Source organism: Myiozetetes cayanensis, unplaced genomic scaffold, assembly GCF_022539395.1.
Source record: "Myiozetetes cayanensis isolate MyiCay16 unplaced genomic scaffold, myiCay2020 scf12, whole genome shotgun sequence".
NCBI lineage: Eukaryota > Metazoa > Chordata > Aves > Passeriformes > Tyrannidae > Myiozetetes > Myiozetetes cayanensis.
In genome coordinates, this window is record NW_026086826.1 from 15356583 (window position 1) to 15380659 (window position 24077).

A 24077-nucleotide genomic window follows, 5' to 3' on the forward strand; every position below is an offset into this window, starting at 1 on the left:
GACAGGAGAAAACATACTGCAGCAGAGCACTGGAAGAGTTCATGGATTGTCACTTCCTTTTCTTAGCAAGACTTAAGTTTTGGGAAATGCACTTCAGGACAACCTTATTGTTCTCTGTACACAGCAAACTGACACTTTGTACTGGTTTGTGCTGGAGTAGAGTTATTCTTCTTCATAGTAGCTGGTATGGGGCTGGGTTTCGGATTTGTGCTGGAAATAGTGCTGATAGTTGAGGAATGTTTTAGTTATTGCTTAGCAGGGCTTACACAGCATCAAGGCCATTTCAGCTTCTCACCCCACCTCACCAGGGAGTAGACCAGAAGTTGGGACAGGACACAGCTGGGACAGTTGACCCCAACTGATCACAGGCATATTCCAGACCATTCACCATTATGCTCAGCATACAAATCTGGGAGAAGAAGAAGGAAGAGGGGAATGTTTGAAGTTATGGCTTTTTGTCTTCCCAAGTAACCATTACACCTGATGGAGACCTCCTTTCCTGAAGATGGCCAAATACTTGCCTGCCCATGGGAAGTGGGAATGAATTCCTTGGTTTGCTTTACTTGTTTGCATAGCTTTTGCTTTACTTGTTAGACTGTCTTCATCTCAACCCACAAGTTTTCTGACTTTTCTGATTTTCTTCCCCATCCTGCTAGTGGGGGAGTGGGCAAGTGGATGTGTGGGGCTTAGTTGCCTACTGGGTTAAACCACAGCACACTTCCATGAACGTAAATATGAGTGGCAGCTTCAGTAGAAGTCTCCATTGCTGACATTCTCCAACTCATTCTATCCAGTTTAATCTGACTCATGTTTTCTTCACCTATTGTCTTAGTTTCTCTCCTTTCATTACATTTTCTTTAAAAGAGCTTGTGGCTGAGGTCTAAGAAAGTTCAAGTAATAATTTCTTTCCTCTTCTATTTAGCAGGTATTTTAAGGGTGGATCTCTCAACAGCATTCATAAGATGAACATTAGCAGCAAACAAAATGAGCTTCTGTAGAACAGAACCTAATAATCACTTCTCTTAGTTTACTTCTTGGTTTTTTTTCATATTAGGCACAGTATACATATATAGTTTAATTAGGACAAATTCTCTGCTTGCTTATGATCTCATCCTTTGCAAAACTACCATGCTAGTAGTGTTGAATAGGCTATAAATCATTCTGATGTTATCACATAGTGTTGAATTGGCTATAAATCATTCTGATGTTCTCACATAGTGTTGAATTTCTCTCACCAATTAAGCAGAGTTTTGGAAAAGCTCTGAATCCAAAAGTTCACATGATGAAAATTTTGGCACAGAGCTGAATTTTCTCTATTAAGATTCACTACACAGAGTAGTAAGTTATATTCTGCAGTGGTTCATTTGTCACCTAAGCAGAGTCTTGATTAAACACCTGCCTGTTCCTCTTATGTGTCAATAGCTTGTATTTCAGGTAACTGATTGCTCAGTTACAGGGACAAAGTTTGCAGACAGGAAACTGCTTGAGTCTATTCTATGCAATACAATAGAACTACTAAAATTACGTAAACTTCCAGGAAGCTGTACAATGGAATGCAATCATTACCTATAGCCTTAAGTCTTATAACTTAAAAAAATTGCTCCTTTGTTCAAACAGCAAGTTGTCATCAGTCTATGGGTGATTTTGGATTTTTCATGTAGCATCAAAACGTACCAAGTTTGATTTGGAGTTTTCACTTTAAGTCTTCATGATAAAAATGGTTTAATAGTCAACAAAATCATTAATCAAATAATAATTTTTAAAATTGTATTGCAGTAAGATAAAAGGGTACAGAGTACTGACCACTGACACTCTCCTGAGGAATTTTGTTCCTGGATGGACAGACAGGATTTTTTTCTTTATAAGGAAATTAACAAGTGGAAGAAATCTGTTCACGGGGAAAATGAAAATAGATATTTTTGCTATTTCTCCAGGCTGAATTAATAGTGCTAACACTCCCAGGGTAACCTGACCTATTACAGTAAATGTAATTCCTTGCTTTTCAACAAACCATTTGAAAATTAGTTTTTCCACATTATTAATCATACATTTAGTCAATTTCAGTTACATCATCAGCCTCAAATGTTCTTTTTCTTCTGGCACTTCTCTGCATTTCACCCTTGAAACTTGCTTTACAGTTAAAACATCCATGCCAAAAGGTACTGTGCCATTTGCTAAACATTTTATAAAATAGAACCAGAGCACATGTATTAAAAAGCCACTGAAAATATACATATTTTCAGGAATAATGACAGATTGTGGTCACACTGCTTATCAGAAATTCAACAGTTTTCCCAAGTGGAGAGAAGTGCTGGACTAGTCCTGGTAATGCATTTACTAGATGGTTTGGAATTAAAAGCTACAGATGTATTTGAGGTGTACAAACAATGAAAGTCGAGGCTCCTTTTTACATAAATTTGATTTTTCTACCTTAATTATTGTTGATATTGTACATCATTTAGGTGTGATTATGTCATATTTAAGTATTCCTAAATTAATTCACATTAATCTAGTTACCTAAATTACAGTTGAAAAATTATTTTAATGTGACATCCTGTTAATTTGTTCCTTTGGTACTTCAGCTCTGCATCCCTGGGGCAATACAACCATATCCCATCTCAAGTAAGAGTTTCTAAGCTCCAATACAGTACACAAACTTAGGACCACAGGAATTGCCATACATCATCAGAATCACAGGCCATTTAGTCTCACATCCTATCTCCTGAAGGGAAGATGCTCCAGGGCAAGGTGAAAGAAACCCAGCAGTAGCAATAAGAAAATATAACTTGCAATGTGGGCACCTGACACAAACAATGAAAACAGTGATTTAAAGTACAACTACCATAAGAATAGGATGAAAGAAAACCAACAATAAGTAATCACTTTAAAGAACAAGGGATGCTTCCGTTATGTAAATTTTCATTCCAGTGACATTTGATACAACAGTGATACTCCAGCATGGGCTACAACTAAAATTATTTCTCAGGACATTGCTATGGGCAGCAGAGAAAAATGTGAATTTATTCTATATAGTGCTGTTTGAGAAGTGCTTCCAAGTGGGCCATGAAATTTTTATTCAGGGGAAATGCTTTTGCTTATGTTAGCTGAAATCAGTAGTAGGGCATTATGGAAAGCAGAATTCAGCCATTGTGCACCTTAAGACAAAGGTCCACAGTCTGTGAACCACACAGAGGCAAATGATCTTCATCAACAAGAGAATTACAGTAATCCAAAGGTCTGTGTACGGAGAAAGCCCTGACAATGGCACAGCCCCACTCCTCTCTCTCCATCTTGAGTATAGTATTTCACTAGGGCTGAAAGGCCTGATTTTTGTTCCCATTTCTAGGCAAGACTTCAATCCACACAAAAACTGAGAAGAGAGACCTTGGTTCTCCTTCAGTGGATACTTTCTCAGCAGCTCTCTTCATGTCTTCCAAGAGAAGGTTCTGCATAAAGGAAGCTCCTTACTTAAGAAAGGTTTGAAATGAGCTTCCACAAAAAAACACAGATTTTTGAAATAAAACTTGCATCAAATTTTACAGAAAAGGGAAATTTCTCTCTCAAGCCTTCTGGCAGTGATAAGACTAACTCCACTTAATGGAACTTTGGTTTTTAATAATTTTTCTTTGTATAGTAAAAGATATTCAACTTGGAGATTTTTCAAGAAACTGTGTTTGGAATGCCTCATGACAGCCCAAAAATCCTAAATCTTTTTAGCTCTACACCTTCCGTGTACACTTTACAGTACAATCTAATTATATAATCACTTACTTGTCAATATCATACTTCTTCTCCCACAGAGACACATGTAATACCATATATTTAAATTGCCATAATGGCCCAGCATGTCTTTACCACAGACTTCTATGTGATTAAATTCTCATGTTTCTTCAGTAAATATTTATTATTTTAGTCAGCAGTCATATACTATACTTTTTTTTTTTAAGCAGCAGCATTGTTGCCTTCAGTTCAGTTTTGAAATGAGATTTCCCTTTGAAGCTAACTTAGCTGTGTGGACAGGCATCCTACAAAAGCAAGTCACATCTCACAGTGTTCTTAAGCTTGTTTATGGATCTGACAAGTAGCCAAACTATGCAACAACAGTGGCCAGCCCATGACCAACAAATAACACTGGATATTTAGCTGGAAAAAAAAAAATTCTAGAATTTTTTCTCAAATCCTGGCAAATGAAAAATACATCCAGAATAGAGTTTTATTCTGTCCTAGAAAGTTAATTAAATATATATACCCAGATTATCAGCCAGGCTTGAAATATGGATGATCATACATGCAACATGGAATAACCTGCAAAGTGGCAGTGACTTACAGAATTATTCACTAGGAAGTACTCAAATGTTGGTGGATAAGCAAATCAACACTTTGCCCCTGACCGTAAGAACAGAATAGAGATCTGTGGTTAGAGATTGCTATAGTTAAGAATGCAGATTTGGCTTGTGCACATTGAAAAGCTGAGACAAATACCTGATTTGCCAGATTTTCTGGCACATACGAAGTGTTCAACAGCACAAAATGCAACATTATCTGAAGTGATGTAATAATTGTACTTCAGAAATAGTAGCTGACAATGTAGTCAAGAGTTGCCTCTTAGAGGTATTGTCTAAGTGTGACATTTCTTACCTTTTGAATACTTAACCCTGCTCTTGCCTCATGCATTTACCATCAGGGCTGTTAAAGGAGTGTGAACAAAAACAATGGAGTAGAAAAGAGCAGCACTGAAAACAATACTGTCTAGTAAGAAAAGATTACAGAAACCTGTACGTTACAGAAAGTTGTACAATCTTGATGGTAGGAAATTTATTATTTTGAAATCTCCAGAAAATAAACTCAGAATATGTAATAACAATACTGTCTGAAGTGGGGCATTATTTGCAGTGTAAATACATAAATACTAACAAACTAGAGCTCTTCCATATTGGTAAAGGATAAATTAAGCAAGGTAATTTTTTCCCCATTATATCTTTCTTGATGAAACAAATTATTTCCCTTTCCAATATTTTGCCTCAGCCTTCTCTGAGAAGCAGGGAGCCTGAGCTTCCAGCCAGGCTACATAATTTAGTAGTTACTATACTCATTAGAATAGCCAAAATTGACACAAGTGTCCCTTGTAAAACATTCCATTTTCTGTTTTAAAAGGCATATTAATACATGCACAGTATTCCTGTGGCTCAGACACAGAATATACTCATAACCAAAATTGTTCTTATGGCTCCTTTCCTCTCCAAGAAAGTTACTGCCTTGGCTGAATTTTCCTTATGGAGTCATCCCATTTCTGCCTGATAAAGACTCAAAAAAGCCAAACCTCCCAGGAAAATGCAGAAGGCAAAAGAAAGAGCACACTCACTGAGATCAGATCCAGTTCTGAAAGGGGGAAGTCAGTTTAAAATTTTTTTATACAAAAAAGCTGTTTTGACATATGGTCTTCCTTCGTACATAAGACAAGTAACTTTGAGAAACTGTTTCACTGAACCACATATAGGGCCCTGTAGGGCTTTTTCAGATGAAAGGAAAAGATGGCAATGTGATCTGCTCAGGTGTCTACAAGAGTCTAATCAGACAACACTGGGACAGCAGAAGGCAGGCACTGAACTACAGAACCATTACTGCAAATGATGACAAATAGATGGAAACAGCTTGGTTTAATGGTCAGACCTTAACGTGAACTTGTGAGATCTATATGCAATAAAAGCCTTTAGTGCTTGTGCACTGAAGAAGTTGATAAGAGAATCAGTGATATACTAGGGAATATGGAGTACCACAGTGCTGTTATAGTATAGGTATTTCTAACAGGACCACTACCTTAATGGCTTCTTCGTAGATGTTTTATAATGCAATTGATTATTGGAACACGTGTGAGTGACGCCTACAGCGTCATCCCTAAAAACGGGCTCAATCAGACGTGTAGGCTGCAAAGACTGATGGAGCTTTGACATCTCTCACCTCTACAAGGCTTTCTGTCACTGTGAGCACCTTGCATTTTTTTTAAGTCTGGTCTGTGTCTACTGGAACACAGGGACTGATTTCTACATGAAACAATACAGCTATGTATGAACTGCAACTGCAGTTTCTTGTAAAAAAACATTTACTCCATCTCATTTTAAATAACTGTAGATCTGAAATACAGAATCATAAAATCACAAAATTATTAAGGTTGGAGAAGTCCAACTGAGTCCAACCTAGCTCTACCATGTTCACCACTAAACCATACCTCCAAACTAAACAGAAAGTTCAAATTAACAAACCTTTCACTATCATTTCTAGAAAAATTTGGATCTCATTTCCAAATAGATAAGAATATTTACAGAAAAATTCACTTAGAAAATTGAAACAAATCTTTGGAGCCTCATACACCTCAGAACATGGGTATCCTTACAGTAATAAACCTAATTTCCCAGATCTGTAAAAAAAACATATTGCCTTAATAAATATTTTCAATTGTGTGCCATGCAAAGAGTCTGTTGGCAAGTTCTTGATCCTTTACACCAAGAAAACATAAAAGGAAACTCCAGGGAAACAGAAACAGACCAGTGCTGGACACACAGTGGGAGGTGCTCACAAGTCCAGTGCAGGTCGTAAAAGGTGTCTAAAGGAAATTGTTCCATTTATTAGTTCTTACTTAAAAAGCAATATATACCTTTGCTCAGTGCCTGAGAACCACAGAATTTACATACAGGTAAAGCAGAAGACTGAATGATCCCCAGTTGGCCAAACTTACCCATTCTCTTCACTGAAATGCCAAAGTACAGAATTTGACACCCCCCTGAATTTGTAATAATCTTAGTAAAAATTCCTTCCATATCTGAGACATCACTGGACAAAATGTTTGCATAATGGTTCTAAAATAGTAGTATGGTACTAGCTAGTACTATGGGTGGATATGTTATTAATTTTAAACATAAATACAACTATATATGAGACAGAGTTTGGCTTGAAGTATCCTTCATCTAATGAATGTCTTATAGGTTCAATCATAAACAGCAAAATGGATTTTTTTTTCCATTGAGTAGAGGGTTAAAGAATCAAAGTTTCAAAAACTATCAATGGCATGAGATGACCAGCTTAAGATATAAAGGTGCTTGATCACCTTTGAAAACCTAGAGCAGACACTTAAATCACTCTCCACTCCTGAAAAAATACCTTGCTCTCTGAAATAGCAAAATATAAGGCTTGCGGTGGTCACACGACAAGAATAACATAGAGATAAAAAAACGAAGGTACTGAGATGAGCAGGTGTGGTAGAACTGTAACACAGAAGGAAAAGGCCACAGTCCCATTGCAGTTATTCAGTTATTCACAAGCATTGACTTCTTTTGTCTATGTGTTTCAGTGGGGACAGGCACAAGGTATGTTGAGTTGTTCTAATAAAGGAAGGTTAAACTACCCACCATTGACCCGGAATGCAGGAAGGGCTGTGTCTGGGCATTCAGAGGTGCACAAAGAAAGCTTGCTACTGCTCCTCCATCCATAGCTTCTTGCAATGAAGTTAAAATGTGGCTTTTTAGACAAGCCATGTTACAAGATAATTTCTGCTAAAAAATAAACTCCTAAAAAATGCTCTTAAAAAAATGCCTGATCTATGTTTTCAGCCCACATAGATATTAAACCTAGTTTCCTAGACCCTGAAAAGCTAATTATGCATTCAATTAGAGTTTCTTAATAAAGATTAAAACTCTGAAGTCTATTACAGACCCATATTTAATTCAACTGCCATTTTATCCATGCCATGAAAGTGTGAGTGGTAACAATGAATATAAATTATAATACATGCCATAGAGTGAATGCTATTTGTCCAAGTACGTTACTATAAAGAATTAAATTTTGCTATCGGTTCCATAATCTAGTTAAAATTGGTATTCTTTATTTGGTCTTTCAATGTAGTCCAATTTCCTACTTTGAAAAACAAATTCTAGGGAATAAAGAAAAGAGATTAATTTATCATTAAGACTCTGCTTAATTGAAGTCAATTCCGAACAAACTTGAATTCAATTTCTACTCATTAAATTGAATGTGCTCTGCGTTTCTCTCTGCATTGCTTTGAGCAAGCAGCTGAGAACAAGGGACTAACATCAAAATTATTAAATTGAGGAGATTTTATTTGGTCTTCACATGCCAGAGCCGCTTTGATGAGGAGCTGTTTTGGCACTGAAAGGAAACGAGAGCAGCTGGAGGAAAAATCAAATGAAACTAAGCCTCGGAAAATTGAAGAAAACGCAAGCTTAATAATATTTAATAATTAAATTTCCACAAACAATAGCGGCAAATGAAGTAATCTGCAAAGTCTGTGAACTCATTTGCATAATTGATGCCGGTCCCCTGTAAATGAATAATGAAGATAATAAAAGATGTTGCTAAAAATGGGCACAATAACAGCAAATTTCATCAAGCCGCGCGCTCTGATTAATCTGCTCTTGCAAATCAGCAGTGAGGGGGGACGTGTGATTACCCGCGCGGCGGCCGGCACCAGGCGGCAGCCTGTCCCTGCCCCTGCCCTATCCCTGCCCCTGTACTGTCCCTGCCCCAGCCTCTGCCCTATCCCTGTCCCTTTTTCTATTCGTGTCCCTGCCCCAGCCCCTGTCTGGGGAGGCACCCCCGGCGTGTGGCCGCCCGCATCCCGGCGCCGCGGGCGCCCCGGGAGCACGGCCCGGCTGTGGCACAGCTCCAGGGGTTCCCGTCCGCGCGGCCCCGGGGCGAAGGCGAGCTGGGAAAGCCGGGGCCGCAGGCTGCACAGCCCGTGCCGGGAGCCGTACGCTCTGCCCACCGCAGGGGCTGATACCAAGCTCTGCCGTTCGGGTTGCCCCGAGCAAACCGCGGCGTCCCGCTCTGCGACCTTCCCGCAAGCCCAAGCCCTCTCCTGGCGAACGCTGCGCCCGGCTGCCCAGGTAAAGGGGACACGGTCCGATGCGTCATTGCCCAGTAGGGCCCTTCAAGGATAGAGAAGGTCAAGCTCGGGCCGCTGAGCATCCGCAGCTTCAGCGCAGCCTGTCAATCCTACCAACAACACTCCTTTATTCCTAAGAATAAGGCTTGCCGTGTGTATGACCATCCAACCTTTACACCGATGGAGCCCCTCATGGCAAGACGCGTGGCCCGACACTTCACACGTCAGCCTGTGCTCTACACAGATGAAGAACGAGCATGAACTGATGGCCAGATCGTCATCTGGCTCAAGTGCTGGTAGCCATTAAATAGTACTTTCAAACGTAATACTGAGTTTACCCTGATTTAGCTACTCCCACGAGGGTCCAACTCCACAGATTTCACTGGCATTAATTAATGCTTTTCACAAGATTGGGATTTTTCACAGACTGCAAAAAAAAATTTGAGAAAACAGTGACGCTGCTTTCTAAAGCTGATGCGTAGGCTGGCAGTGGACATTGTGCATTGCAAGCAGGCAAGTGTTCCAAAAAGCAGTATCTTTTTATAAGACAGCCACTATGCCCTTTTAAAGCGTTTAGAAATAATCATTCAGGAAGAAATTACTTCACTGGGATTACTCATAGGAATATTCACAATAAAATATCTAGGCAAAAATAGTAATTCCAGTGAACAATTCTGCTTTGCACAGAATCCAGATACACAGGCATACCATTTGTCATAATCATAGAAAGATGGGAGAATCGAAGTCAAAAGGAAAGGTTTTTAAACATTTCATGGTTTGATGCAAGAGTGGTAAAGAGGATTTACTGGAATTTTTAATAGATAAATAGTTACACTTTGATATTAGGCTATAACTTGGCATAAAAAAGACTCAAATAGAAATGTAATTACTTTTTTAGATCAGTTTTTGAGAAAAGTTTAGTTCAATTTTAATTTAAACAATGCAAGAAAAAATTGTTTGATGGCTTGTAAAATTTTCTTATGATTATATAAAAAAATTTGATATTAAAAATACACATTTTCTAGCAGATAAATCACGTTGAATATTCAAACATCACACACTCCAGAATTTCTGTACCACAGCCATAGCTGAAGAATCTGCATGTATCTCATCATATTGACAGTACTTAACATAATTAGTATGGGGTTTGTTTCATTGTGTTTTTTAAAAAATATTTCCAGTTGTCTTAACCGATAGATTTCCCAATTTTTTTAGAACCCTAAAATTTAGGGGTTTATTGTACTTTCCAAAAACAAGTGATACCAAAAAACCTCATTACATGTGAACCTTAAATCTGGAAGAGCAGAGTGTGAGCTTTTGAAGAAAAGGCCAATTCGTATAAAAAAAGGGTCAAATGAATTAATGAATTAAAGGTAAGATTCTCTCCATTCTGCCTTTTCCCACTGCCAGACAGACCTCTCTTTCAGCCAAGGCCCAAAGGTGGGATGCAGTGTGTGACAAATTCAGAATAACTTCCGTAGCCTCAATATCACCATTTATTATTTTGTGTAAAATCTGTCCAATAGTAGAAGTGAGTGAGTGTCAGTGTGTGTGAAACAAGAGTGTAGCAGGGGTTAAATGCAGTGACCTTCCTTCCAATGTGAAAAGTTTGAAAACTATGTCAACAGGCTTCAACAATACCCCTTACAATCAGAGCAAATGGAGAAGTTCAGTGGGATAATAGTCACAGATTTTAAAAATCAAAAAGCAGATGTTTGATTGATTTAAGAATAGTACTTGGAGTTCTCAGATATATATGTTGATATAAAACTGGTTTTATTTTGAAGAATCATCTTTTATCTCCTCCTCTTTTTGAGCACTATCATTGTTACTCTGTTAGAAGTCATTATCAAAACATCTTTGTCTGACAGTAGGAACTGGGAATAATTAGATTTAGTCCAGTCCAGTCCAGTCCAATGACTCTGGTGCATTGACTTAAGACCTGACCTTTGCTGACTAATGAATTAAAGGATCCTGTATCAGATGCAAGTGTTGTGATTGTTTTTAACACCCTACAGCAGTCTTAGTCAGAAAAAAAATTCTAGTTTGCTATTCTCCACATGTTTTAGTTCATATTCTCCATCTTTGAAGATGGACAACTGTATTGTTAATTCTTTGCCTTTCCATCCAAAATATTGTTTAGAAATTAATTAGTAAGTTCTTACCTCAATGAGAGACTGATTCAGAGATACTGAGACTATGCAGTATCTGGATAAACCTGTGATTTAAAAAGGCTGGAACTGTTATCATTAACATCTATTTTTTTCCTTCCTTTCTCCCTCTTGTCTACTTTCCCATTCCTAGAATGCTTATGTATTCCATATTCTGTTCCACCAAACATTCCAGTACATAGACACCACCCAGAGAGCATCCCAAAACACAGATCTGCAGAATATCCCTGTTTTGTCCCCCAGTGTTCCAAAAAGCCTGACAGAAATTAGCAACTCTTGCAGGAAATTGTTCCATTTGAAGTTTCACTTGATCTTAGTTGACAGTTTTCAGGCAGAAGCAAATTACATTGCTCTCAGTACAGACTGTATGAGCCCTCATTGCAATGGGAGGAAAGATTTAAGGCTTATTCTTCCTTCACCCCTGATTTCTACCATTCCTAAGTGGAGTTTGTGGGTTTTATCTGCAGAGCCTCTCAGTAAACCCAGCCAATGTCTTCTTAGCCTAAATCAATCTGGGAAGTTGTGCTGAAACCTTTTCATACCCTCCTTATTCAGCTGCCATGTTTCCCTCTGTTATAGTCCTAGTTGACTTGTCAATGTGTTTGTTAAGAAAAAGAATTTCTTTGACCACTCCAGCTGTTTTTTTTCATTGCATCTTGAAATTGTACATGATAGTCTTCCATGCTAACTGGCCCTAAAGACTGTAAACTTCACCTTTGTGTTCTGCCATATTTCAAAAAAAGAAAAATTAAAAATTGACTGACTAACAGGACTTCTATCACATTTTCGGGATAGATTTCTTCCTGTGGGAGATTTCTCCTCAAACCTTACACCATTACATTGTCTAAGTTGAGTTTTGTGGCAATTTTCATATTTTAAGTGTTCCTTTTTCTTTTTAATTGCTAGTCTAGTAGCTGTTACTAGGAAAAGACATAAAAAGGTGTCACATAAACTTCTGACCACAGCTTAAAGATTGATAGAAGTATCACTAGAGATTGTACTTCTTCTGCCAATTCTCATAACTAGGGCTTTGGCTCATACTATCATGTATTTACTCACTGTTGGTGACATTTGTTTATGCAACGTGCTTTTTTCTTCTAGTAAATGAGGAGATTTATTGTCACGCTATACTAAATTCCATATAACAGCAAGTAGCAATGGACAATCAAAATAATCTCATTGGAAAGCTGATGCTGAAGGGTTATTTTGCCAAAAAGTTAAATTCAGAGTTTAATCACACAAACAGCATTATATAAAATGAATAAAATCCAGAGGGGGAAATCTTCACCCAAAAATAGTAGTGTCACTAAAAAACATCCTGGGACAATTTTCTCTGGTTTGTTCAGCATCATCAAACCATTAATTCTAGGTGATACTTTCAATGACACTCCCTCAGAGGAACAATATTAGACATTCACTTGTATGATCTTCACCTTGTATGAAGAGAATGAATAAAAAATGAAGTTCTTCACTGTGAACTATTCCCCGACTAGTTATTTTCATTTAAAATACTGTTTATTTTACTTTGACAGTCTGAAGGTTAAATTAACTCTGAGTTTTCTGTTCTTCTACTGTGAAGCTAGTGGGAAGACTCAGAGCATACTGCTGCCTCTCAAGATGGTAAAGGAAGTAATAACATATAGCCCAAGTGATAATACTCTTAACACTATTGAAAATCTAAGCCATAGATTCATCAAAAACTGACCAGTGATACTTTGTTCTGTCAAGAGCATACAAGATCTTGATTACTAATACAGAGTCATGTGAAACAAAAATTAATTAAGATACTGTTTCAAAAAAACCATTTTCAGGGATGTTTCCTATGCTTTCCACAACACATGGCTATGTACCTCCAGTAGAGATACTGTTCTTGGGCCAGAAATGGAAAGGATTTTGATTCTTGCACACATTTAAGGATTTGATCCCTATACTGGATTTACTGCCATTGCCTAAACAGGAGAGAAGGTTTTGATCACTCTGCCTATGAAAAAAGCATAAGTGTATTGGTCATGCATATCCCTTTGCCCTTCTTAATAATAAACTTTAGGTAGAATTTTGGACATACTCTGCATTATAGATTTTGTAATTGCCTTCTCCCTATCATCGGTGAATATTAACTGAATTCACATGGAAGGAGAGTTTTCTAAACAACGAGGATCAGTCTTTTAGCTGAGGTTACCCGAATCTATGTGGGAATCGCACGTGTCACCGCAGTCACGTCACAAAATACATGCACTGCACTGGGCAGCTACACTGAGAGAGCCATACCAGCTTTTTCCAGAATAAACATGTAAACCAGACTGGTACTGGAGATATTTGCTACTAGCTCATACAGAAATGAGTTCAGAGCCTTTTGAATCATTTGTTCCGTGCTCTAGCTGATAAACCACAGCCTATTTATTACACTATTTATGCCTCATTGTTCAAAATTCACTTGCCTATCATGAAAGCTGCTACATTGTTTAAAAAAACGTAAATCTTAAGCACGCAAAGTCCTAGCAACTCTATGTAGAATACCTTTTAGAAGTATATCTGCAGTTGGATATTCAGACTGACTACTTGTCTTAATTTATGCAAATATAGCCTATAGCTAAAAGCTTTGTATATTTGTTTCCCTGTGGTATTAGTATTCAAAAAAATAGGACATTCTTTCAAGGGCATTTTATAAACGCAGAACTATAATTTATATAGCAAATTAAAGCTCATACAAAATGTGTGCACTGAGCTACAGATTAACATATTTAATTTCAGTATTACCTGCAAACCTATTTTTTTCCATGCACTGCTCTAATTAGCCATATAAAATCAAGTCAGTATATTGTAAGCAATTATTTCAGTGGGAGTAGAAAGAGAATCTGAATTAAATATATGGTAAGAGATAATATCTTATGGAAATTAATATACTCATTTGTGTCAAGAAAAATGTGTTCTAGCTAAATTTTATAAGATAGTTTGGAGTTCAAACATATGACTCATGTAGAAGTTGTAGTTTTATAGTTACTAAGATGTTAGACTGTGGATCTGCTTTTAAGTTCCTTATTAATGTGCCAGCGCTCATTCTTTGATATCTACAGATTGTCAGTAACTACTGTCATCTCATACTGTGAAATTCCTCCTATTATGAATATTCACTCCCCCTACAGTCAAATGTGTAAATTGTTAGTAACTCTGTATGTTACTAGAAGGTTTTCTTCCATCATTTAAATATATATATCATACTTGGTTCTTCATATTTTTACTCTTATAACTATTTACTTAAGAGAAGTAAATGAAGTTGAAAATCAATATGCAATTTTTCTTTCATTGAAATGGAAAAGTAATCATATAAACAGAAATTTTTTCTTTCCCATTTTACCCTCCAAAAGTATGAAAGCTAAATATGAAAATTCTGTATAAGGAATGAGAAAACCGAAAGTGATCCATTGTGATTATAAACTTCAGCTGTTTCCTCCTAATATATTTCCCAATTTTGATGGGATTCAGACAGCAGAAACCATTTTCTAGCAGTAAGAGCATTTAGCTGATCAAGTTGCTGTAATTCAGAATTTTACACTCAATTTCAAATGTAAAGCCTGCAATACATGCCATAGTTAAGTTTCTTTTGTAAGAAGGATAACAGGCCCAGACAATTCCTCCTACTTCTTGCTCATGATCTCAGAATATCAAAAAAAGATCAATACTAACCACATGGAAGTCTGATGATGATGCATAACGATCTTGTGGCCTTAAAGCAACTCTTCCCCGTTTCCTGGCATGGAAGTTGCTGACGGACACGGCTGCTTTATACCTCCACTCTACCTTGGGACAATGATAACATGGAATTTTAATGCTTGGAAGGTCTTCCCTAAGAAAGCAAGCAGAAAATAAAGTCTTTTAGAAGAGGTACAAAAAATTGAATTATATTTTTGCCTTCTTGCCTCCAGCATCACACAACAGTAGCTAATGCATAAGAAACTTCCTGGATCTAGAACTGTGAAGGAAAGTTTTCCCATCTCATGAAAATTCAAAACTTTCAGATTATTTACTGTTTCATATCTCAATAAATCAGTGGGCACTACAAAAATACAGCATACAGAGGCACATCCTAGTTCTTTCTCTAGCGTTCTCTCACTTCCCAGTGGAGCATCCTGGCCACTGAAGTCTGAGGTAAGTTGTTCTCAAACTTCCCACTGAAGCCTTTTTATTTTCCATACACAAAAAAATTGTCATGCTATGAACCTGTACCTGGACAGGACAACCTGTCCTGTATAGGACAACTACTGACCGTTCTTAAGCAGCTGTATTTTATATATATATATAAAAACATATATATATATACACACACACATATTCCTATGAAACCACTGGATTTGGACAAATTATCGTCTCTAGTAAAACTCATTCTGTTTTACAGATCCAAAATAGTTTCCTCTGACTATAGGAGGAATAATTTCCAATCTTCTATATTAAAGTGTACAAGTAAAAGGAGTGTGAAAAAAATTATTTTATTTAAAACTTTCCTTAACATTGTAGGACAAATTGGCAACATGGCCTCAACCCAGTCTGTAAAAATATGTGGAAGAACTTCAAAGGTGACAGCTAAACCTTGCACTCAACATAAAGTGCAGGAGGAGTGACAGAAGAAGTGGCAGACAAATTAAAGAGCTACCTCTGTTTAAGCAATTTTTTTTGTGACAGCATTTTAAAAGTTTGCTGGGCAATTACTCTAAAATGACAGCGTACTGCTGAGTGGGTAGTGCACTGAGTACATAAAAGAACTTGTCAATAGTTATTTCAATAGGCACTTTCAAACTCTCGGGAGCTTTAGTATACATCATTACATCATTAAAATATTAAATTATTTCAGCTATCACAGATGTAAAATTGTTGCTGCACCTATTTTGCTAATTAACTCTGACATTTATGCTTATGCATAAATGGTACATACTTCAGAGATGGTTCATTTTAACAGGCTAGTTACTAGTCTGTGGATTGAACCAACACGCCTCTAGTATCAGAATCAGTTCCTGTAAGGAAATACAGTAAACTTTTGGATCACTGATGCAGTTTTGCATTTAATTTTTTTCCTCACCTTCTTCAACTATCTTAAGTCCATCTGTTGGGGTGATGTAAAGAAATTATTTCCATGTAGCATTTAAATGCATGTTCATTCTGCTGTACCAGAAATTATGTCAAGTATGAGTTGTGATTTTCTTTCAAAAGAAAATGGTTTGCTTACAAAGCAAATACAAATATGGTCATATAACAGAAAATACTCAAGTAATATTACTAAAGAAATATTTTGCATCTGCTTTATATTATGTACCTTCTGTGTGCTTTTTTGTACAGTTTTACTCAATATTCATAACAGACCACCGTGGAACATAGCCTTGTTTTAGCATTTTAAAGATTCTCTGCGTATTTCAGTAAAAATGGAATACATTTTCTGTAAGAAAATCACTGAATTAACTTCTCCTAGCTACAACAGTCCAACTGGAGCGTCCAAGAATGACTTTTGTAACATATGGGCTCAACCTGAATTTAGGCAAAACTTCCATCAAAATAAATGGGAATCTCTCCTACAGTTCTGTTTCTGACCATGCCTACACATATGCCAAACTTCAGGCTGAAGTAGCCCTACTCAAGTCCACAGGACTACATGCTTAAAATTAATCCCATATAAATTTGTGGGTTTAAAGTCTAAAAAGGGAGTACAAAACTGAGCCCTACAGGAACAATGGCTCAGAGATTCTAAAAGGAATTGCTTACAAAAACTTAGACTGCAACGCCTAACTCTTCTAGTCTCCTTGGAAAAATCTCTTTATTTGCTCCAGTTATTTCCTGAGTAGTTCAAGGTTCTTGTGTGCCAGGCAAAAAAGAGAAAAGATACCCTCTCTGCTTTAGCTGCCTCCAGGATTCGTGCACTATATGAATAGTTTTGACCCAGATCAAGTTCTTCACTTTATCAACTGGCTTGAATATCTAATATGATAACACTAGACCTGTATTCATTAGTGCTTTAGTCAAGGGGGACATGTTTGTAATGGTAAGACACTGTCACTTAGGGGGGAAGAGATCATTTAGTGACAGGAAAATTATTGCTATATCTCATTAGGAATGTGATGTTCCTGTGCTGAGTTCAGACATACCAATTGCAAAGTGGTAATCATCATAATAGCATCAGGATGTTGCTATATTTGAATATGATTTGAGTTCCCCACTGGATCAGCCCATTGTCACCTACCAGCCTGGAGAACAGGGAAGATGCTGCTCTACAGTGACTCGTGCACAGAGGGAAAATACAGACCCTACTATGACCACCTACTAGGAAACGTATTTAGCAATTTGTTTCTAGAAGCCTGTGATTTTACAATTGAAAGGTGGAATATTTTGAAAGGTTCTGAGCCTGCAAGGAAAGTTATCTGATTTATCCAGTAAAGCAATCTGTCTACAGTATAGCATTCTTATTTTGTGATAGCTGGTATCTGACAAAATATACAAATCTGTAAGCCTGAATTGGTTATACTAGATCATTTTGCTTGATTCCAATAGTAGAAAGGCCTTATGATATCCATTTGCACTCCTTTTACTGCTAGCCAGCTCAGTCAGTCTTTGTTTAATAAATACTGTACTCTCCTAAGGAAGATGTCAGATGTAGCAGAATTGTCTCTGACAAACAAAAGTGCCACAAAGGGCTCAAAGACCTACATTTGATGAAATTCTCTCTCACAGTAGGAGGTGTAAATATCTAATATAGAGAAATTCGGAAAAAATTCTTCTCCGTTTTCTTACTGTAATGGGAGTTCTTCAGATATGAATGGCCAGAAGGTTTCTCCAAATATATTCCAAGGCAGTGCTATGTGCCAGAGATACCTCCTGTGTTAGATCTTACAGAACTGCAAGTTCATTTGTGACATTAAAAAAACTGGGTTTTCATCCACCCCCTCGATGCCCTTCAAACTCCCACAGACATGGTGACACAGTGTTGCACAGTGATCCCAGGACCTCCCAGGTCACTAGGAAAGGAAGAAACATTTCCTCTTCTTGCCAAGTCTACTGACTTGGGCAGTTCTGAAAGTTGCTAATTGTCTCATTTCCGTTCTCCTCCACAACAGATAACCTAACACCCACTGCTGAGTAAGAGCGTTTTCCTGTGCTCAGAAGAGAACAAGCCCTTTAGTTGCACTGGATCCAACTACAGGTGAATCATTTCTTTCCCGAAGACCCAAGCACAATTTTCTTCATTTCTGAACGACCAGGTGCAGTCTGGCTCCAAAAAGATTGCATTAAATTTTAGTAATTGGACTAATCTAAACAACTTTTGTTTCAGACTGATGATGTGCATGGCTTGCATCTGCAAATATTTCTCTATACATACTTATATTTTAATTAGATAAGTTAAAGTTTTACATTTTTATTAATCTGTAAATTATGTTTTAATTCATCTGTCATATATTTAGCAATATCTAATGATCAAACAGAAATTTTAAGATTTTAAAATTACAAAGGCAATTGTCATTTACTAATGTGTTTGGGAATCATTCAGCTTCACAGCTGAGTTATGGTATTCCAAGCTTTTTGGCTATGTCCTGCTCTTCCTCCTGTGGCCAATCAGATCTAAGTAAAGATCCTTGCTTGTTATTGTTTTAGGCTTTCTCTTCCCTCAGCAAACCTGTGGAGAGTTAATCACAAAGTATAATGAAGAAATTAGTAATGAACATCATTACTAACCTGGTCCAAAGTATTTCTACACCACTACCAAAATAGTTGCCCATGATGAACAAGAGAAGCCTACTGCCACTATAAAATGAAAACAGCATCAAACAGCATTTCCTTTTCCTTGAATATTTCCTCAGAAGTAAGAAAAAAAAAAAAAAAAGAAAGAAAGAAAGAACTGAAGAAATTGGATTCTTCTTCTAAAGGAGAAAATATTTAAAATATTTTAAAGTCTATACAAATCTCCCATAAAGGGAATCTAGAAATCAGAAGAATGTGTTCACATTAGATCTTCACAGAAATTTCAGTGCAATTATCAATACTTTCCAGTTAATTTCTGGTATCCTTTATCCCATAAAAGCAAAGGCGAACACCAACACTGGAGAACCAAAACTTTCCTTAGATGGGGAGCTCTTCAAAATCCTGTGCTTATAAATGCCAGCTGTTTCTCTTGCACAGAATCAGCTGTGTCAGTATCTTATTCAGCAAAGGAGTCTTAGAAATGACTCTCCCTGATGCTGGGGAAAAATGATAGTTCCATCTGATCTGAAGTGATCCTGCACATCACCTGAGAGTTCAGTTGATCTTACAAGCAATTCTCTATCCCCCTGCTCTCCTGACTGTACCAGTCTTATATGGGATTTTTTGGATCCATCTTGAAGAAGACAGAAACTTGAGACATCAGACTTTAGACCAGAAATACTTACAACCTTTCCTCCTGTTGCACAGCTAAAATAAACCACAAGTAACATAACACAAATATTTCTAGTATCAGGCTTTCTAAATGCAACTAACATTTCCCATAAAAAGTCAGTTCTTCCACCCTGATTTACTGCACTGACAAAGGAACCCCTCCTGATTTACATTACCTTATAAGAACAAAAAATTGCTATTATATATGCCAAAATGTCACCTGATATATTTTTTATAATCAGAGATTACAGCAAAAATATTTTCAATGAAATCTAAAACCAGAGAAGCAAATTTAAGCCTCTAATTCATTAAGAGCTAAACTTTCAAAGCTGAAGGTCATATGTCCCTTCTAGGGGACTACAAACAAATCTAAATTTTTCACCACAATTTTTGCATCACAGGAAGATGTGACAGTAGTAATAATACATGGTATTATATACTGCTAGACACGTTGGACAAATTACGTCTGCTACTGAATAGATGTGGAAGGAGTCTGCATTAGAAAACTTCCTGCTGGGTCACAAACATACATCAGTAATGGTTTGTTTTCAGCGTAAGAAAAATTGCCATTGTCATATTCCAAAGTGAGTGTAAATTGTGTTATTATAAACTCCCTGTTGGTCCCTGTTTAACTGAGAAATCATTCAATCTAAATTTATCTTTTCTCTGCATGGCAGTGCCATGTGTTGGTATCACCAAGCTCTGCCTCAGTAACAAGACCAGTATTCCTTTAAAAGACAGACTGCTCTCTTGATCCTAAGCAACCTTGCCATACATTAACTCTTGGTTTGCCCCCACTTAGTTTGATTTGTAATCCAAGGCTCTCAATTTTGTGAAGACAAGGCTTCATTGTTACTGATTCACAAGACAATCAGTCTCTACAAACTTCCATCATGCTTGGCAATTATACATGTATGTATATGAATATATACATTTTGAAAACATAAAACTATTCCCTGTTTACATGATGTCCTGTAGCTTCAATAGGGAGATAAACGATAGATGAACCTATTCTGGCCATCCTTTATTCACTTGATTTTCATTTGATTTCCAAGTGACCTGATCCGCTTAAATAATGGCACTTAAATGTACACAAAACCAGTATGTAGCCATTGTGGTTCTCCTTTATATTTGTCACTCTTCCATCTTATCTTTAGCATCTGATGGGAACAGGGTAAGTGTTGAAGACCCAAAAAGAAGAGTGAAGCAACCACTCAGCCATCACACAGGCTCTAATTAACCTGAGAAGGTTTAAATGCTTGTCTCCAAGAGCTCCACCAAGGAAGGCTTTGCTGAGGATGTAATTTTTCACACTTAGTGCTATGAAATGTCAACCTGAAGCAAAATCAAATCCACCACAATTAGCGTCACAAACAGTTCCATTATACCAACAAGAGCACAGCTGAGGAAATAGAATGAATCTGGGGCCCCAGTAAATACTTATTTGCTAAAGATTAAAAGTGATATACTTGGATTTATTTCCTTTTACATCTGCCCACATTCAAAAGGGGACAGAATTGTTCAAAATAAAACAGGAGGATTTCTTTCATTTTTCTTAATTGGCAATTACATACAAGCAAGGCATCAGACAACACTTCTACCCACTAATTTAACCTCTAGGGGATAGGAATATATTTTGTATCTTACCACTCTTCACTGAAAACCTGGAGCAATTTGTACATTTTCTTCAAGAAAGGAGGTTGAAAGACAGCATGTTACTAGAAAGCGTGGTGATCCAATCTTTCCTGTATCCAGCTTCTCCATGTTCTCACTTACCAAAGTTGCAGTCAGTTCAGTGTGACTTGCATGGGCAAGCCAAGCCAAGAAGAAGGCAGGAGATGGTATTGCTTCTCTAATTATATGCATCCTTAAAGCATATAATTCATTCCTCTTTTATTTTATATTATTTTTATTTATATTATTATATTTATATTTATATTTATTTATATATATTATATTTTTATTTATTTATATTATATATATATTTATATTATTTTTATTTATATTATTCCTCTTTTATTTTATATTTATTTTATATTACCCTCTTTTCCAGAAGAGGGTATCTAAGGAAGGCCACAGCATAAGGGTGACTCTTCCCTTCTGTTATGCTTTTTGTTTTTAAAGAACCCATTATCTACTGGATAGAAAAAAAACAAGCAGCCCTTCTAAATCTTTTTTTTAAATGGGATTTTCCCAGTTCCTCTTCTGCACAAGGCTTGTTTTTTGGTTTTCTTTTTTTTTGCATACCTGGAGAAAGTAGGAGCCAGAGGCAGTAGAAACAATCATTTACTTCCAGGGGACGGGGAGATTTTCCAAATTAAGAAGGGAGTTTGTCTATTGTATTTTTCCAGCATGCAGAAATGCAAGCAGTTATCTGAAAAGCAGGTGTTAGAACATGACTTTGACTCAGCTAAAACTGACAAAGGGTTATTTCCCATGACAGGAAAGAGAACCAGAGATTGCCACTGCCCTTCTCTTGCCTGAGTGCTGGTTTTCAGTTCAACAGCACGTGATGGAGGAGCTGTAGTGTTCCTGAAGCAGAGGGGAACTGCTGCTCCCCACTGGCAGTTAGTAAGTCCCAGCTAGGCCAGCTGTGGCTGATTTAAGAAGTCACAGGTGCAGTAATAATCTAGCAGCAGGAACTAAGTCATTGTGGTTATTCTTTTGGATATAGAACTGCAGCTAAAGACTGAGATCTGTCTCGGGTATGAACTTACATCAGACCTCAGAAGTTAGAGAGGAAGAGAAAATTTAACTGTACTCTGAGTTTTGGACATGTGTGCATACTGTATTATTTTGAAGATCCCCTAGCCTAAAATGAGACAAAAATTAAGAATATTTGTAATGAACTGCAGTGACAAGTATTCCTGCTACTGGCTTTCTTTCCTGTTGGGAAAAGCAGTTTGTGAAATATCATTAGATAGTTTGCTGTAGCTGCATGATATCTGTTTATTAAAACCCACTGATGTAACTAGGAAGCAAAACATTACATTTGCCAATAAAACTATTGCTACAGAAAAGCACATATCATCACAGTTATTATCGTCACAAGGGTGTGCTCCAGAGAGTGCCAATCAATAGTTTGTGGGGTTTCTGTTAAAAAATTAGTGTGTCATGATATTCAAGCATAACTTTAGCCTTCTTTTGGACAAGAATCTAAAAATGAAAGAAGAAATTATGTATTTGAATAGAAGAGCCTTAGAGAAAAAAGATTTTATTATTAATCCAAGTCAAGAGCAATAACTGGGCACACAAGAAATGCACCCAAAATGTGGGATGTTTAGCGGTAGTATCTCACTTATTCCAAAGCTACCAAAAATTAGCAATATCTTAATGAAGTACAACTGCATCATTCAGATGCAAAAATGAAGAAAGGTTTCACCTTCTGAGAAAAGCAGCACAGAGACCCCATTAAAGGAAATATTAGAGCTGCAGGATGAAAGTTAGGAAACCACTGCAGATAAAATAGGAATAAAAAAGCAGCAGTGCACATTTGATTTCTGAAAACTTTTGAAAAGGTACTAGTTGAGAAAAACTAAGGGGAAGAAATCAAAACAAAGCTTGTTTTCTGACATTTCCCTGGCAAGACCAAAAAAACACAGACAGGAAAAAAAAAAGCATTATCTGAGGATGATGTGAACACACTAATTGGCAGGCTGTAGAGTGAGTAACTCAAGGGACTTACAAGGTGAAAAACATTCTGAGTGCCGGCAGAAATTACTTGTATGTTAATCGTTCACAATCTGGGAAAGAATAAGAACGCCTACCATTCCTCCATGATCCTAAATTCTGGGGTTCATTGCAGTGGGAGTATTTCTTAAATTAAAAACATGAAAAAGTAAAAAAAACAAACCACTTTGCTTCATAATATATTTCATTGCTATCATTATTCAATTAACATAATGTCCTAAACAGAAAAGATCCTTTTTTACCTGAATCTCATTCTTTTTCAAAATTCAGCTAGTCAATCAATGTATTTCTACCTGTACATTTTAAGAAACATGTTCTGAATGAAAAGTAACCCTTCTAAAGCTGCTTTTCTCCCATCTCCAACGTTGTTAATTCTAGCACAACTGTAGTACTCTAGGAACACTGCGGGGGGCAGGGTGGGGGTGGGGGGCTTGGGAAAGGGTAGCTGGTTCAAGGTTAAGCTGAGATAAAGCCATAACTTGCTTTAGACTTATCTATGTCTCATCTCAGCTGTGCAATATGACCCTCTCTTCTTGCTGAGCTGCACTATCTGATTCTGATACTGTGTATCAGCAGACAGGCGTCTTGAGCTTTGTTCTTGCCACTGTGATTTCAAAACATGAAGTATGGACAAATATTTAGCAGACCAAAGGAAATTTGGAAATAATTTTGCCAGACAGTTTAATAGTAATCTATTTCACAACAATTAGTAGTTTTCAAACATAAGAGTTAGCTAAACCTGCTTGTTGCAGTAAAATAAGTACAACTATTGTTAGTGAAATTAAGGTTTCATTAATTCCCAGCTCGTTCTTAACAGTATTGCTATTTTTATGTTATTCCAGACTATTTTAAATAGACTCTGCTCTTTGAAATGCCCTATGAAATATTTTCAAAAATAACAAATTGGAGAAACAACAGGAGCACAAGACAAG

The 24077-nt window shown here is 37.0% G+C and overlaps 1 long non-coding RNA gene across 23 annotated transcripts in view; it reads right to left on the bottom strand.

Moving 5' to 3' along the window:
* The window catches only part of LOC126635311 (uncharacterized), a 457052-nt gene that overhangs the window by 397676 nt on the left and 35299 nt on the right, over positions 1-24077 (bottom strand). For 22 of the 23 annotated variants that reach the window (XR_007627642.1, XR_007627649.1, XR_007627648.1 and 19 more), the window contains one exon: positions 14752-14911. The exons of the other annotated variant lie outside the window; for it this stretch is intronic. This is a non-coding gene — a long non-coding RNA (uncharacterized LOC126635311). The remainder of the gene's footprint in view (positions 1-14751; positions 14912-24077) is intronic. 23 annotated transcript variants of the gene reach the window in all.